General features: G+C 45.3%; 1 protein-coding gene across 1 annotated transcript in view; it reads left to right on the forward strand.

Moving 5' to 3' along the window:
* Positions 1–18,051, forward strand: part of TTK (TTK protein kinase) — a gene marked incomplete at its 5' end in the record, with an annotated part of 1,887,454 nt that overhangs the window by 399,195 nt on the left and 1,470,208 nt on the right.

Below are 18,051 nucleotides of genomic sequence, written 5' to 3' on the forward strand. Positions count from 1 at the left end.
ACTGAGACCCATTCGGAGTCCGGTATGCTGCGCGATGCTTCAACTGTGGAACCTGCGGATGTCTCTACCTTGGATGGGTCTGGAGCCGGCCTAGCCGCTGTGCAGTCATGGGCTTTTGTGGGTATATTCAGGCCTACTGACTTTCATATCAAACAGACGCCATCATCTTCTTGAAGGCATTCAACCAGGGCTGCATCTACCTTTACAGCCTTTCTCAGAGGTGTCCCTACCAGGGACATCCTAGAAGCTGCTACCTGGAGTTCTGTACATACTTTCACCAAGCATTACCATTTGCCAATTTTCTCTAAATCCAGAGCTGGCTTTGCCACTGCAGTCTTGCAGGGCCTTATAGCTGGCCCTAATGCTATCTAAATTCCTCCTCCCAGCCTTAGCTTTGGGAATCTACCCAAATGTGATGACTGCAACAGTGAAACACGAAGAACATAGTACAGATGTGTACACTTACCATAAATGTAGATGTTAGAGTGTATTCACTGTTGCAGTCCTGGTTACCCTCCCTCAAGCCCCCCTGACTTCTTTTGGCTATATCTCTACTCTCCTTTACTGTGCTTAAAAGCCTTTTGGTGTATTTGCTTTTTTGTTGGAGGTATAACCTTGTATATATATATATATATATATATGTATGTGTGTGTGTGTGTGTGTGTGTATATATGGATTCACTTCATAACACTGAAATATCAAAACACTGAAAATGAGAAAACTTCATAATATAGAAGACCAAAACACTGAAACTTCAAAACACTAAAACTGAAAACACATATACATATACTGACTTTAAACAACATAAATCATAGCACTTTCTACCAAGTGTAAGCAGGGGGGCATGCCCCCCACACCCCCCTGCTACTTATTTCATAGATTAGTACTAAGCTAACTGCCCTTGCGAGCTATTTTAAGCTTAGCCAATTATCCCTTGTGAGACTCAAACCCTGCACCTTGTGTTTCTAAGGCAAACGCCTTAACCATTAGGCCACCCTCCCAACATATACATCTACTCCACGATTGCACTTAACTACACTAAGTGCAATCTTGGAATTGATATATTTAAGTAGCAGGGGGTGCAGGGGGGCTTGCCCCCTGCATACACTTGGTAGAAAGTGCTATGATTTATGTTGTTTAAACTCAGTATATGTATGATATGTGTCTTCAGTGTTTTGAGTTTTCAAGATTCTAAGGTTTTAGTGTTTTGAGTTTGTGTTTTTGATATTTCAGTGTTATGAATGTAGTCCTATCTCACCTACATTATTACGTGTGGGTTCGGAGCCGATCCTCGGCTCTGACGCGGCTGCTTAGCCTGAAAACTTCTGATTAGTTCGTGGTTAGGATGTATCCCATGGTGCATGAGCACATTCCCCAAATCTTGTTTGCTGCATCTTCAGTCGAAAGCTTCTTTTGGTTGGCCGTGGTTAAGTGATTCAGTTCATTATTATTACTGCTTATTAGGAGTTTTTTGCTTCTTGTGAAGTTTTTTCTGATTGCTGACGGTCTTACTGGTATTACCAATTTGTGTCTTTAACCGGATTTGACTTATTGCTGTTTAAAATTTTCCTGGGCCTGTTGGCCGTTTGTGTGTGGTTCCTGCGTGTGTGTGTTTTCTGACTAGACCGTTTAACTTAATGGTGCTAGCTTTTTCCCTTTTTCTTTCTTGCATTAGGTTCGTTTAAGTTAGAGAACCTAGTAAAACCTTTTTATTTTTGTTGTGGGTGTTAGGTCTAGATCTGCTTAAGTTAGAGGATCTAGTTCCTCTCCTGTTGTGTGTGTGTTTTTTTTTCTCTACTGCTATTATGTCCAAGTTACATAAACAGTCAGGGTTTAAAAAGTGTACTAAATGTTCGCAAAAAATGTCCATCACCGATGGACAAATAGCGTCTCTGTGTACTGCTTAGGGGGCCATACATCTACAAGAAACTTGTCTCTATTGTCATTCTTTTAGCCCTAGAGTACTCCAGGAACAGAAGAATAAGCTGATTTTAAAAGGCATGTTAAAACCTTCCTTCGAGGAAGATCTAGCCAGTTCTTCCTCCTCTGCTAGGTCGCAGTCTTCTAGAAAATAAGGGCAAGACCTCTAAACGGCCATCTCCAGCCTCAACTTCTGTCTCTGAACCTCCACAGAAGTTGCCAAAATCGGAGTTGGCCTCTGTGTCTTTGGCTCCACAGTCTTCGGGGCCGATTGAGATTTTGGACACGGACCCTGCAGTATCCGGCAGCAAGTGTTTTGGTGGCGATCACTAGCAGTCCTCTTCGGTGGAATGTTAGCAGACCTGCTCCGGTCTCCCCTCCTCTAAAATTTCCTATATTGCAGAGAACAAGGTCTCCTACACTGTCCTCCAGATCCTCCAGGAGCTTATCTGAAGAAGACATCGAGAGAGTGGTGCTCAGACGACTCAATTCGTCGGCCTTGCCAAAATTTCTATCTGCTCCAACCCATTCGGTTTCGGAACCGACCCCTGTTACCGATCCAGCTCTCTTTCCTCCTCTAGTCCAGAATGGGCCTTTGGAGACGATATTTCCGGTACCGACTATAGTGGTGTCCTCTGCTCCAGAACCCCATGTTGTTCTCTGAGCCGAGCTCTACTCCGACACACTCAGCATTTTCCGAAGTGTCTAGGGTCTGAAGCTCTTCGGTCGGCCCTGAGGGGGGGACGCATGAAACCGAACCTCTTCAGTGCCGAGTCTTCCTCTTGGTGCATCGGCCCAAGTGAGCTCGGACCTTACATTGTTCTCGGAGCCAATTCTTTTGGAGCCTTCAGCACCTACACTCTCTTCAGAGCCGGGGCGTCGTTCGGAGCCGGAGGAATCGGTCCTCGTGAGGATGAGCATGTTGGATAGTTTATCCGTCCCACGTAGAATTACCGATGCTATACTCCCTCAAGCGCCGACTACAGTCTCAGCATCCTCTCTCCTCCTGGATGGCAGACACCCACAGCCTCAGGACTTCCATTTGGGTGGCCCCCGATCTTCCAAGACCTCCCCAGAGGACCCCGCTGTGGAGCCACTTTGGAAGAGATCATGTAAGAGGAAGCATGTAGCCTCCCCTGATGAGTCTGTCACATCTGACACTGACCTCGATGAGTCGGAGGGGTCCCCTAAGTCGTCCTCTGAAGATGTCTCCTTTACAAAGATTTTGGAGATCCTCAGGCAGAGAGGCGGCTGGCCCACTGTTACCCCGTCCGATGAGGAGTCCATGTATCTGAAAGCTTTTGTGTCTCAACCCTCAGCTTCATGGGTGTCTCCTCCATTTGATGAATTACTAGATCTTGAGTCAGAAAGCATGGCAGACTCCTGATGCCATGGAACCGGTCCCCAGGAGGCCGAATAAATTTCTTTCTGCCTCCTAAAGACTAAGAATTTTTATCCAAGGACTTACCTGTTGATGCCATGGTGGTAGCGGTCGCCACTAAGAAGGAGCTAGCAGAGCCGACTTCTATCTATCCGCCCAATAAGGAATCCCAAGCGATGGATAGGTACGGGAAGCGTGTCTTCTCTTCAGCGGCTTTTACACTCCGGTCACTGAACTATCTATCACATTTTACGAGACTTCAGAGAGATCCTCTAAAGGGGTTGGGAGATGCTCTTCAGGGTTCCTCTACTGAAGCAGTCCCATTTACAGTGTCTGCTCAGTTGGCTACTCTTAAATCCATTAACTCCTCCATGCGGCTGATCTCGTACGCAGCTGATGGTGCGAGTAGAGCAGTGGGTTCAGGAGTCTCCCTAAGGAGACATTACTGGATGTGTCTATTCAACTTTGCTGCGCCTTTCAAGTCTACATTCACCAATGCCCCCATGGACGGATCCTCCCTTTTTTGACCCAAGGTGAAAGATACCCTCACCAGGTGTGAACTGGAATGAAAGACTCTCTGCCGTGGGAGTCCGTTTTACCGTTCCTTCTAGACCTTACCCTAAAGGTCAGAAAAGCGGTAAAATGTGGTTCAAGAAATGACAGAGACCTTCCCAGGACACACAAGGTGATTCCTCCTTCAGAGGCAGGGGAGGAGGAGATAATGGTAGACATCGCCCTAGAGGCAGGGGAGGTGCACAAAATTAGGGAGGTCACGATTCCTTTCGTGACCGTCCCAATCAGCGTTCCTGATGTGGAACCCGACTGCGTCTCTGGAGCCGGTCGGGGGTCACCTGTCCTTCTACGCAGAAGCTTGGCTAAATCTCACTCGAGACAAGTGGGTACAAGACATTATCACCAGAGGTTACTCTATACCCTTTTCCCTTCCACCACGCCTTCCCAAAAGGATCTCGGATGTACCACCCAATCACAGGGATCAAGCGGCTATAGGGATAAAAAGCTGCTATTAAAAAAAGTCATTTAAAAGGTCCCAGCAGACCAGACAGGATTCAGAACATACTCCAGGTTCTTTTTAGTTCCAAAAAGAACAGGAGACTAGAGACCCATCTTAGACTTCAGCAGGTTAAACGAGTATGTAAAGAAGACCAAGTTCCAAATGGTCACTCTACAATCCATACTCCCTCTCTTAGGGAAAAGACAGTTGGATGTGCTCAATAGATCTCCAGAATGTCTACTACCACATAATGATGGACAAGGCATCAAGGAGCTACCTATGCTTCCGGCTGGGAGCCAATCATTACCAATTTTGGGTGCTGCCCTTTGGTCTCACCACAGCCCCCTTGGGTGTTCACCAAGTGCATGGCATTAGTGACAGCTCATTTGAGACATCAGGGAATCCAAGTCTTTCCATACCTGGATGATTGGCTCCTGACCGCCACCATCAGGGAGCGTCTAGTTCGATCGAGATATTCCACAATCAAGCTCTGTTCCCAGGTGGGAATCTCTATAAACTGGGAAAAATCCTCAACTTTGCCTACTCAGTCTATAACATTTGTAGGAGCAAACATAGACATGGTTTCTATGATAGCCAAACTACCTACAGACAGAATACAGAATCCTGAGCAGCAAATTTACAGGATACTTCCCCTTCGAAGAGTCAAAGCGAAGGTGGTGTTGCAACTTCTCAGAACTATGGAGTCGACCATAACCTTGGTACCTTTAACAATACTACATATGAGGAAACTCCAATGGCTCCTGTCATTCCAGTGGTCCTTTCAGCAGTTGCCTCTGCATTACCAGATACTGATCACAGAATCTTGCAAAAAGGATTGACGCAGGTGGATTCAGCCAGATCATCTTACCACAGGGACTCCCTTTGTACCTCACCAACCCATTGCCATGGATGCCTCCCAGATAGGGTGGGGGGGCATTATCTTGGTAGGACTGTCCAAGGCACATGGCAAGACCAGGAGGCCCATCTGCATATCAATGTCCTAGAGATGAGAGCAGTGCTTCTAGTGTTGCAAGCACTTCACGACTTTCTCTATCTAGGGATGATAGCTATCCAGACCGATAACATGTCGGTGGTTTGCTATCTAAACAAACAAGGGGGGACCAGATCATACCCTTTATTTCGAGAGGCCCTTCGAGTTTGGAATTGGGCGATTTCTTCCCAACGCTTTCTCATTGCAACGCACATCCCAGGGACTTCCGACATGATAGCGGACAAGCTAAGCAGGGCAATATTACCTCACGAATGGTCCTTGAACCAGAAAGTAGCCCATCTGATCTTCCACAAGTGGGGACAACCCTGCTGCGATCTCTTTGCCAGCCCCATCAGCACCAAATGCAGCACCTTTTTCTTCCTCATCCCTCCTTTGCAAGTGTCTCCAAGAGATGCACTTGTCCACGATTGTCCCCCAGGACTCCTTTATGCTTTTCCTCCTTTTCCACTCATTCCCAAGGTCATACAGAAAGCAATGTTGTTGGGAAGCAAGATGAGCCTCATCACTCCTTACTGGCCTCGTCAGATTTGGTTCCCTTTTCTCGAGCCTCACCTGTTAGACTATCCATGGACTCTGGACCCAGTGCCAGACCTCCTGACACACGTCAGGTTCTCTTCACCCCAGTCTCCACACACACAAACCGACAGCATAGCTGTTACAGTTCCGTCACTAGTCAGGCTTCATGATCTGTCTCCAGCTGTAACCCGTATTACCTCTTCTCACAAGCCTTCGACTAGAAAATTGTATGACAGTAAATGGAAGAGATTTTCTATATGGGCACACAACAGAGAAGTTGATCAGATGCTTAAAATGGCTGAGGATTTAATTACTCTAATCAGAGGTTCTCAGCCACCTCCGGACAAAAGGCCCAGAGTGGAGGAAGATTCCCCCTCCTCTGATCAGGGCTCCATTATTTCAGAACACTCTGATGATCAGGAACAGTCCTACTCCCCTTTTGAAGACTCTGATGCAGAGGAGTCTATTCCTTCTGTATCCCCCCCCTGAGGATTACTCATTTGGGGAAACTTTGCATTCCTTAAGGGAACACTTCCACTGGGAAGGCCAGGATTATTCAGATTCCAAGAAAAGGCTCAGGGAATTTCTTTTGTTACCCCAGCACAGGCCTCTGGCTATGCCTCTTGTCTCAGACATCCTAGATGATGTTTACTCGGAGGCCTGCCTTAACCCGGACTCTCTACCTCCAGCTCCAGTTAAGCCTGACAGGTACTACAGGGTTCCTGACTCACACCAATTTCTTTACAAAAGCCATGCTGCTGATCTAGAAATCATCTCAGGGGCCCAAGGGAGTTAAGGCTTCCATTGCCAAAAATCCATTGCCTTCCGAGAGAGATTCCAGATCCTTAGAAAGGTGGGGAAAAAAGATGAGGGCCTTAAACTGTCAGTTTCATATGCTAAAATACCAACAGTTTCTGTTATCTCAATTGAAAAGTAAAATGTCACAACCTGGACAACCAGACTTGAAGGAGTTGCAGGATTTGATGCATAGTGCAGAACAAGTGGGTAAACATACCTTGCAATGTGGTTTTGATGCTCTAGAGGCCTCATGCAGAGCTGCTGTTACAGGCTCAGTCATACGTAGGCATGCATGGCTCAAGGAACAGGCCTTGCCTGATCATGTCAAAGCTAAATTACTAGACGCCCCTCTTCAAAAGGATGTACTTTTTGGGGCAAATGCTGAGGAAGTATTACGGAAAATGGAGGAAAAAAGCTAAATCAATGCAAACTGTGAAAGAATTTCTGCAGGTTCAACCCCCACGTTTTAGTAGAAATTGGCCTTCCAAAAACTGGTCCTTTCCTGCCACAGACAGACCCCAAAGAGGCAGATACAGGCGCCCGAGGGGCAGAGGACAATCACAAGGATAGTACAGAGGCAGACAATGGCAATTTCCTACACAAAGAGGTGGTGAGGACAACTCACAATCTTTCAGAAAGCAAACCCAATGACTTTCCCCTTTTCAGGCCAACCAGGTCTCAAATGGCAGCCCCCTTAGGAGGAAAGCTTGCACTATTCTCAAAAAATTGGCATGTTGTCACAAAGGACAAATGGATCCTGGACATTATAAACAGAGGCTACAAATTCCATTTTCATACCCTTCCAAAAATGAGAGGCATGCCAAAACTGCCACACAATCAAAGGGCAGAGGCACAATAGCAAATTTCAGATCTTATAAACATGAAAGCTATTCAAGAGGTACCTACACGAACAAGGTCAAGGTTTTTATTCCAGGCTATTTCTGGTGCCAAGGAAGGGAAAAGACTGGAGACCTATTTTGGATCTTTCCATCCTAAACACATTCCTACTGCCAAAATTCAAGATGCTCACTCTACAGCAACTTCTTCCCATGCTGGGCAAGGAGTCTTGGCTGGTAACACTGGACCTCAAGGAGGCATACCTGTATGTCCCAATCAGACAAAATTGCAGAAGATACCTCAAATTTCTTGCAGGTTCAACCCATTATCAATTCTCTGCATTGCCCTTTGGCTTATCTACTGCGCCCAGAGTATTCACGAAATGCCTGGCATCAGTAATTGCCTACTGCAGACTTCAAGGGATACAAATATACCCTTATTTGGACAACTGCCCGATCCAAGCGGACAGCAAGCACATTCTTCTGAAACATCTGGCTTATGTAATAATGTTATTAAACTCTCTGGGATACACAGTCAACAAAGAGAAATCAAGGCTAATACCCTCTCGGAATATAATTTTCCTGGGCGCCAATTTGGACACAAACACCCAGATGGCATTCCTCACGCCAGAGAAGCAGGGGCAACTAATTCAATATTTCAGAACACTGGCAAATTGCACCAGGCTGACTGCAAGGAAAATCCTGCAGGCTATGAGATTCATGGCATCTTGCATCTTACTAATCCCATGTGCAAAGTTGCATATGAGAAAACTACAATGGTACCTAAAAAACATATGGTCTCAACACAGCCACAGTTTGGAAACAATAATACCACTAATTCAATGTCTGCAAAAGGAATTTCTGTGGTGGGCTCAAGCATGTCAAACAAACACAGGTCTTCCATTCAGCAAGCCTCAAGCAAATCAAGTCATCACAACAGACGCCTCTGACTACGCCTGGGGCGACATGACAGACCGGTGCATTCAGGGCAAATGGTCCCAAAAAGAAAAGCACCTTCACATCAATCAAAAAGAAATGCTAGCAGTAATAAATGCTATTATAGCTTTCAAGGACCTTCTACAACCAGGTCAACTATTGATAAGAACGGACAACACCACAGTTATGTGGTACATAAACAAGCAGGGAGGAACACTTTCTTATCCCCTGTGCAGACTGGCCATGTCACTTTGGAACATGGCCATGGACTTACAAATGGAACTACAAGCACAGCACTTGCCAGGCAAGGAAAACACGCTGGCAGACAACCTAAGCAGGAATATGACCGATCCACATGAATGGAAGTTGCATCCAAAAGTTTTTACAGAAATAATCCAAGAATGGGGAAGGCCAGACATAGATCTCTTTGCCTCCCACAAAAATCATCAATTGACAAAATTCTGCTCAAGGATCTTCCATCCAAAGGCCTGGAGAGTGGACGCTCTCTTTCAGTTGGACATCAATGACAGTTTATGCCTTCCCGCCTCTTCCTCTGCTGCTCAAAGTCCTGTTGAAGACCAGAGCAGACAGACCAAAGATGATCCTCATTGCTCCGGACTGGCCAAGGCAACACTGGTACCCACTCCTAAGGAGCCGGACTCATTCCCCTCCATGGACTCTGCCTCTAATGCCTCTTCTTCTGACTCAGCACAGCTTCAAAACTCTTCACAGTCAACTAAAAACACTCAATCTAGCCGCATGGAAGATTCCTTAGCATCACAGCAGGCCCTACTCTCCAAGGAGGTGCAGGATGTCATTTTGGAGGCCAGAAGGCCATCAACTAGAAAAGCTTACTCCGCAAAATGGAAACGTTTTTGTGTCTGGAATGAGAAAAAGGGCCAGAACCCTGGAAAACTGAATTTACCTCAAATACTACAATATTTGGCTGAACTGCTAAGCAGTGGACTTTCGTTCTTCTCCATCAAAATCCATGCCTCAGCCATTTCTGCAGAATACAACACTGATCCTCCTTTATTCTCTCACCCTCTTTTAAGACAGTTCCTCAGAGGGGCTAAGAATTTAAGACCTCCAAGGAAACCACCAATACCTGCTTGGGATCTCACTTTCATTCTGGAAAAACTGACTTTGCCTCCTTTTGAGCCAGCTGCCTCATCAGATTTGCAATATTTGTCCTGGAAAACAGCTTTCCTTTTGGCTATCACTTCAGCTCGTAGAGTTTCAGAACTACAGGCTGTCATGGCTGTCCAGCCTTTTATCATCTTCCATCAGGACAGAGTTTCCTTACGAACCAACCCGTCCTTTATGCCTAAAGTGGTATCCAGGGTAGCTTTAAATCAGGCCATACACTTACCTACTTTTTATCCCAATCCTCAAAACAAAGGAGAGAGATTACTACATTCCTTGGACATCCACAGGCTACTGCGTTATTATTTGGACAGAACAAAACCTTTCAGAAAATCAGAACAGCTCTTTGTGGCCTATGCGGTAGGAGCTCAAGGAAAGCCAAATTCCAAACAGACAATCTCAAAATGGATAGCCCACTGCATACGCTTTTGCTATTCCTTTCATGGCAAAACTGTACCTACAGGCATTAGAACTCATTCCACCAGGGCCACAGCCACCTCTGCAGCCTTCCTCAGAGGAGTTCCTACCAAGGATATTTTGGAAGCAGCCACTTGGAGTTCTGTGCATACCTTCTCCAAACGCTACAACCTACCATTATACTCCAAATCTAGAGCAGGCTTTGCCACTGCAGTCTTGCAGGGCATTTTGGCTCCTCCTAGATCCACCTAGTGCCTACCACCCCTTTCTTAGCTTTGGGATTCTACCCATCTGTTATGACTGCAGCTGTATGCACGATGAACATAGTACAGTTTTGTACCTACCATAAATGTAGATGTTCGAGTGCTAATACAGCTGCAGTCCAGGTTTCCCTCCCTCCTTCCCCTCTAGGGGTTTTATTTTTATGGTATATTTGCTTGCAACTACTGTTTTTTGATTATATTGCATTGCATTACTACATAATTTTATGTATTGCCTTCCTTCTGGGGGCACCTGACATCTGGGGCAAGAAAAACTGAAGAAAATGGCGTCGGCTGGTTCTTTTATACCCCTGTCGCACTGACGTCAGGGAAGAAGCGACGACAACCGACGCCGGACCTAGACTTTGGAATTCGGCCGACCGAGGACCCGCCTGACGGCAGGAGAACCCATCTGTTATGACTGCAGCTGTATTAGCACTCGAACATCTACATTTATGGTAGGTACAAAACTGTCAGTTGAAATTCCTGTCTTGGAAGACACTTTTTCTGGTGGCAATAACCTCAGCCAGACGAGTTTCTGAACTACAAGCCCTATCAGTTAAATCTCCATATTTAATTTTTTACAAAGACAGGGTTGCTCTCCAGACCAATCCTTCATTTATTCCTAAAGTCTGTTCCCCATTTCACTTAAACCAAACAATTGAATTGACAGTGTTCTTCACTAATCACACCAATAAAGCAGAGTATACGTTCCGTCAATTGGATGTGCATAGGCAACTGCATTTCTATATCCACAGGACCAAAGGATTTAGAAAATCAGAACAGCTGTTAAGTTTCTTTTGCTGAGGTGAGAATGGGCATGCCAGTTTCTAAGTTCACACTATCGAACTAGATCTCTAGTTCTATTTCCTTTATTTACACTTCTCAGGGAACGGAGTTGCCCTTTAAAGTCAAAGCGCATTCTACCAGGTCCTTTTCTGCCTTCCAAGCCAGGACACTATGTTTAATATATGTGCAGCGGCAACATGGGCTACCCCTCATACCTTCATTTCCCATTATAAATTGGATTTAACTTCCAGGGTTTGAGCCTTGTTTGGTTCCACGGAACTCAGGAGTATTTTCCAGCGAGCCCACCCATTCAAGATGCTAGGGATGCTGTCCCACCCGTAATAATGGAGGCGAGATAGGACTACATAACACAAAAAAGTCATGTACTCACCATAACGTTCCATGTATGTAGTCCATCTCGCCGCCCTTCCTGGAGGACCTGGAAACAGTTTTTCCTTTTCTGCAGTGGTTTACAACATAAATGGCGCCTTTATTACAGTTTATTTTTTCGGACCTTTGTCCTTTTTCCTTTCTCATTCTGATAGACTAGTAGCAAACAAGATTTGGGGAATATGCTCATGCACCATGGGAATACCTCCTAGCCATGAGCCAATCAGAAGTTTTCAGGCTTTCTAAGCGGCCGAGTAGGAGCCGAGGATCGGCTCCGAACCCACACGTAATAATGTTCGGCGAGATGGACTACGTACATGGAACATTATGGTGAGTACATAACTTCTTTAATTGCTTCCCATTAAGGGGGCACCTGACATCTGGGGCAAGAAAAACTGATGTAAAGGCTTTGGCTGCATGTTTTATACCCCTGACTACCTGACATCATGGAAGAAAAGACAGCAACTGACGCAGGACCCAAGACTTGTTAATCAGGCTGACTGAGGGCTACTTCAAGCAGATAACCCAAATGTAATGACTGCAAGAGTGAATACACTTGAACATCTACATTTATGGTAAATGTACACAACTGTGCTTTCCTTGGGCTCAATCTTTCTCTCCATGTCCCTGTTTTTCACTGGAGCCTCTAGCCCAGTGCTCAGAGAGGAGGTATTCCAGGCCATCTTCTTTGGGCGTCATTGAGGTCTGCTTGGTCATCATGGAGTTTTACAGAAGTGGACATCAGTAGAATGATGCAGGCATTTTTTAGAATGCAGATTCAACTTGGGGTTCTTCTAGGTGCCATCCATCTCAGTCTTACTGGTAACCAGTGTGGCAACCCCTCCTTTATCTCCGGTACCGGCCCATGCTTCGAGACCAGTCCCCTTGTGTCCAAGCTCCTCTGGTGCTTTTTTGTTGGATCCTGTGGTTCAGGTCACCTCACTGAAAGAATTATTTTTATCAGGATGAGTTTTTCAGAGCCAATACATCAACATAGATTCTTGGGGAGGTGAGTTAACTTCAGTGTTGAGCCATATCTTCCTTTCAGGGCCTCTGCTCTCGATAGCTTGGAGCTGAAGAGGTTGGTCTCTGAGACAAGGTTCATCTGGGCAAGGAAGTTTTATCCATCTTCAGGTAGCGGTTCGTCTCCTTTGGCACACATATAACTCCTTCAGCTTTCAAGAGAGTTTTGGCTGTATCAAAAGAATAAGCTTTTTCTTTGGATCTGTCCCATTCTCAGCTGAGTTCTCCTTCAACTCATTCTAATCGACAGGGACAGTCAGTACCAAGAGGCCCTGCTCTCTAACGCCACTGATATGGCTTGGGCTGCAGGCGCCAGCATGCTCTGGGTGCACCTTTTACATTTTATGGAAGGCTTCAAGTTGTCCTTTGTCAAGTTCCCCTTTTGATGGTTCTATTCTTTTTGGACTTAACGTAATAGATATGCTAACCAGGAGGTGAGCAGGACAGTAAAAGACTTTCTGCTGTTAAAATCTGTTTCGCTATCTCGCAAGAACCTTTTCTAGAAATTAGAGGGGTGGCAATAAAATGTGGTTTAGGAAGTCTTAGGGTTATAACTATGACACTTTTTTTGCAGAAGAACTGCCTCAGGGTAGTGGAGGAGGTAATTTCAGTTGATATCATCCTAGACGTAGATGCGGACCTCCTAATCAGCGTTTCTGCAGCCCCTTCACTCAGTCCTGTCAGCACTCCTGGAGAGTTGCACTACTGCTGCTGTGTGGTGGGAGTTGTGGGGGAGGGGGTTGTGCTTACCCATACACCCACAAGTATGGCAAAACATCACAACAGATTCCTGGGTGTTAAGGATAATAATGACTACTTCATTCCTTTTTCTTACCCACCTAATGAAAGGAGAAAAGTTCTGGATGTGTCACCAAATCAGTGGGAATCTGCAGCAGCAAAGATTACCAGGTTGTTGGAAAAATGTCCCCAGCATATCCCTTTACAGCAGTTAGAATCTGGAGTCTATTCCAGGTTCGTTTTAATACCAAAGAAGAGAGGGGGACCTCGGACCAATTTTCGACTGGAGTCATCTGAATCAATTTGTAAAATGGAGGAAATTCCACATGGTCACACTTCAGTTTGTATTGCCTCTTCTGAGAATGGACTGTTTGTATATGCTGTATGGATCGGCAGAGGGGCTATTATTGCATATAGGTAAAGATGCAAGCCAAGAGATTTCCCTGTTTCCAGCTGGCAGCCAACCACTGTCAATTAAGAGCACTGTCCTTCGGTCTCACCTCAGTTTCCATGGTGTTATGGTGTTTACAAAGATGATGGCAGTAGTAGCAGTTCATCTCTATCTGCTAGAGATCCCCATTTTCCCATACTTAGATGATCTCCTTACTGCTTCATCCTGGGATCTACTGTTACTTCATCACGACCCTTTGCTCCACCTTCTATGGAATGTAGGTATAATGGTGAATCATACCTAGAACCAGTTGTTTCCAACACAACAGATAAAATTCAGTGGATGTCACCTGAAAACTTCTCTATTAATAGCCAAATCACCAGATTGCAGGGTGGTTTCATTACATCTAGTAGCAACTCAGCTCAGCCAACATCCTTCTCCTCCAGCAAGACTAGTACTTCATTTATTAGGTCTAATGGCCTTGACAATCACTCTTGTCCCCCATAGTCTGATTCCACATGAGAGTTCTTCATTGAACCCTTTCAGTTCACTGATCTCGGAACATTTACCCTCTCCACCACAGGATTCGTCTCACGCAGATATGCAAGAATCACATCAGTTGGTGGATTATTTCTCCATCAGTAACAAAACACTGTCCCTTTTGCCAGGCAAATTCTCTAGCCACAGTAACCATGGATACCTCTGTTCTGCGGTAGGGTGGGGAGTATTTTGAGGGGAGGGTGGTCCAAGTTCCTTGGTTACATCAATAGGCCAAAACTTCACATCAATATCTTGGAGATGAGGCTGGTTTTCCTAGCATTGCAGGCTGTTGAGAACTTTGCTCCCGTAGGGTAGGATTTCTGTTTATACTGAGAATATGGTGGTAGTCTGGTACATCAACAAATGGGCTAACCTGATCTTAATCGTTTTTGCTGAGTGGCCATGAGTGTGACAGTAGGTGATGTCTTCACATCATTTTCTGTTAGCAGTGCACACCCTGGAGATATCCACTCTATAAGCAGACAAAGAAGGTTGATTTTTATGCCTAATTAGTGATCCCTCAACCAAGCAATGGTAACTCGGATCTTCAGTTGTTAGGGACCAACCTTGCTGCACCCTCTTCGTATCCTACATGCACACCAAGTGCAGCAGTTCCTTTGCTGTGATCCCTCCACAGGGACAGTCATCGAGGGATGCCTAGTCCACAATTGTTCCCCAGGACTCCCCTATGCCTTTCCTCCAATAACCGTGATTAACAAATTTATTCTGAAAGTCAGAAGATCCAAGACCAGAGTGATTCCTCATTGCTCCCTTTTGGTCCCGGCAAGTTTGGTTCCCCTTTCTGTGGTCTCATCTTGTACATTCTCCCTGGATGTTGAATCACTATTAATTTCTAAGTCATTTGTCAAGAATGCCTCTTCTGGACCAAAAGTCTATGAAATCGAGCACTTGGTTCCTCCAGTTCTGACCGTAGCCAGGGATGCCAGACTTTTCTGTTTTAGTCTTCTTCATTCCCAGCTTCTCAATAACAATATGCCAAGATGACTTACCAAATTAAATGGAAAAGGCTATCCATTTGGGCCTTGTCAAAAGGTTTGGACCCTTTCTCAGCACCTATCCCTTCTGTTTGAGTTTCTGTCAGAGCTTTTTCTCAACAGATACAGTTTTTCTATGATCAATATACAAATGACTGCTATTTCCAGTTTTCACATTGGGTAAATTTGACACCACCATAGCATCTCTGAAAATGTCAAAAGCCTTCCTCAAAGGAATAATCTTGCTGAGACCCCCAATTAGGGTCCCTCCCCACCCTGGGGATATCACAAGATCTGAAGTAGTTAACTTTATTTATCTGAAACCTGTGGGTATTTGGATCCATTTTGGATCCGAGCCAGCAGCGTTTTTCAAGCATCTGCTCCAAGCTCCTCCCCTTACCCATAATCCCTCACATCTCCTATCTTCTCTCAGAACTCGTTTGCCTCTTCATGCGTACGCATCATGGTCTCTAGCTCCAAGTTGGGTGTAGTATGTGGTATTTTTTCATATATATTTAGTGTATGTGTAGTCGTTTTTTCCTCCCTTTCCTCCAAACTTCATGTTAAATCTACAAATATCCAGATGTTCTTGTTTCACTGTTGCAATCATCACACTTGGGTTATCTGGCTGTAGGTAGCCCCCAGTCGGCCTGAATACCAGAGACTTAGCATTTCTGCATTGGTTGCTGTCACTTCAGTACTGACATCAGGGGGATAAAAACATGCAGCCCAACTCCATTACACCAGTCTTTCTTGCCGAGGAGCCCGGAGCAGAAGCGTTTCGCACTAGTGCCAGTCGGCAGCTACTTGAGTTTGTATTTCCGAATTGAATCATCCTGAAGTTTTCTAAAACGAAGTATCCCGTTGGGGATCCTTTTTTCTTGCTCTAACTGATGTCAGAAAAAGTTAACAGTTGTCTCGCCTGTGGAAAGCAAATATCAGACCGAGATTTCCATTCTTAATGCGTCACCTGTTTAGGCCCAGACCATGACGTACTCCGCTGTCGGTTTTGTGCTTAGTTCAATGCCTGAACTATTCGTCATCAGGCCCTTATTGTCGCTAAATACTTTAGCTCTCAATCTCCGTATTCTGAAATGGCTTCGGTAAGCCATCCGACTACCGATCTTCTGAAAAATGTAAGGATGAAGACAGAAACAGACTGCACAGGTCCAAACTGCCAATGACACTTTCGTTAAGCTAGTTGCCAGTTCGCCGGGGTTTTCGCAGCCCCTGATGCCCACTTCGATGGATTCACAGGTGGCTACCGATACCCATCTGGAGTCCGGTATGCCGCAAGACTCTTCTTTGAATACGGAACCTGTGGATGTCTCTACCTTGGATGGGTCCGGAGCCGCTGTGCAGGCACTGGGTTCCGAGCAAGTTCTTCACATTACCGATACTTGACACAAACTGACGACATTTTTCACATTTTCAGTGCTGTCTAAAACTACAGAGTTTCTAAGGGCAAGAGTACGAGCTACGCCTAAAAAAACTATCGACCCAAACTCAAGTACCTGCTTCCTTGCCACAACATCAAATGCTTAAAATGGCAGAAGACCTGATTATGCTGATTAGGGGAAGCCAGCCTTCTCCTGCTAAGAGAAAGAGACCTATCCCCAGCAGCTTTAACTGACCAAGAGTCCGACTCTGAGGTTTATGAATATGAAGACATGCCTTTATCTGCTTATGAGGATTCTGATGCAGAGTGTACTCCACTCCCTCTGCTTCCCCTGCAGAAGATTTTTCTTTTGGTGAAACCCTACATACTTTAAGAGAGCATTTCCATAGAGAATGCCAGGATTATCCTCCATCCAAAAAGAGACTCAGAATTTTTAGATTTGCCTCAACATAGACCTTTAGCTATCCCTCCTGTTCTGAATGTTGTGGATGATGTCTTTATGGAATCCAGTCTTAACTCCTGATACTTTACCCCCTGATCCAAGGAAACGGGACAGGTACTACAGAGTCCCTAATTCTTACAAATACTGTTTCAAAAATCCTACTGATGACCCAGAGTTCATTTCCCAGGGGCCTAAAGGTATAAAAGCAACCACAGCCAAGAATCCCACCCCTTCGGACAGGGATTCCTGAGCTTTAGACAGATGGGGTAAAAAAGTTTACATCTCTGCAACTCTTGCCATTAGGGCATTGAATTGCCAGTTTCACATGCTGAAATACCAGTAACATATTATGGAACTTATTAAACAAAATTATCTACCTTTACAGACTGTGCATAAAATAATTACAGGACCTTATGCATTCTGCAAGCCAAGCCAGCAAGCATACTTTGCAATGTTGCTTTGAAGCCCTATAAGCATCTTACAGGGCAGCAGTCGCTGGTTATGTACTGAGAAGGCATTCTTGGCTTAAGGAGCAGCAGACCTTGCCAGACCATGTCAAATCAAAATTACTAGACGCTCCTTTGAACAAGGAGAATCTGGTTTGGCACCAAAGCAGATGAGGTTCTAAAAAAAGATGGAAGAAAAGGCTAAGTCTATGCAGATAATCAAAGATTTTTTGCAAGTGCAGCCTGCAAGATTCAGTAGGCATTGTCCCTTGAAACATCAGTCCTTTCCAGCCCTCCTCAAGGCCATCTCAACCTAGACCCAGGGGAAACAGACCCCCCCCCCCCCCCCAAGATTACAGTCTGAGGGTATGCAGAGATCTAAGCAATGGAGTACTTCCACTTCTAAAACAGAGAATGCTAAGCCGCCCCCTTATGGAAAGAATTCACAATGACCTTTCAACTCCACTCCTCAACTCTGCCCAAGTGCTCGTGCCCCTAGGAGGAAAACTTGCCCATCATGTAAAAAACTGGACCTCCATCACCAAAGACTGATGGGTCCTCAACATTGTATCCCAGGGTTAAAAATTTTACTTCCACTCACTGCCAACACCGAAAGGGTTCCCAAACCTTCCTCCAAACCAGTGGGCAGAGGCACAAAACCGAG

The sequence above is a fragment of the Protopterus annectens genome, chromosome 1.part1 (assembly GCF_019279795.1).
Source record: "Protopterus annectens isolate FY-2018-M chromosome 1.part1, PAN1.0, whole genome shotgun sequence".
Lineage (NCBI taxonomy): Eukaryota > Metazoa > Chordata > Ceratodontiformes > Protopteridae > Protopterus > Protopterus annectens.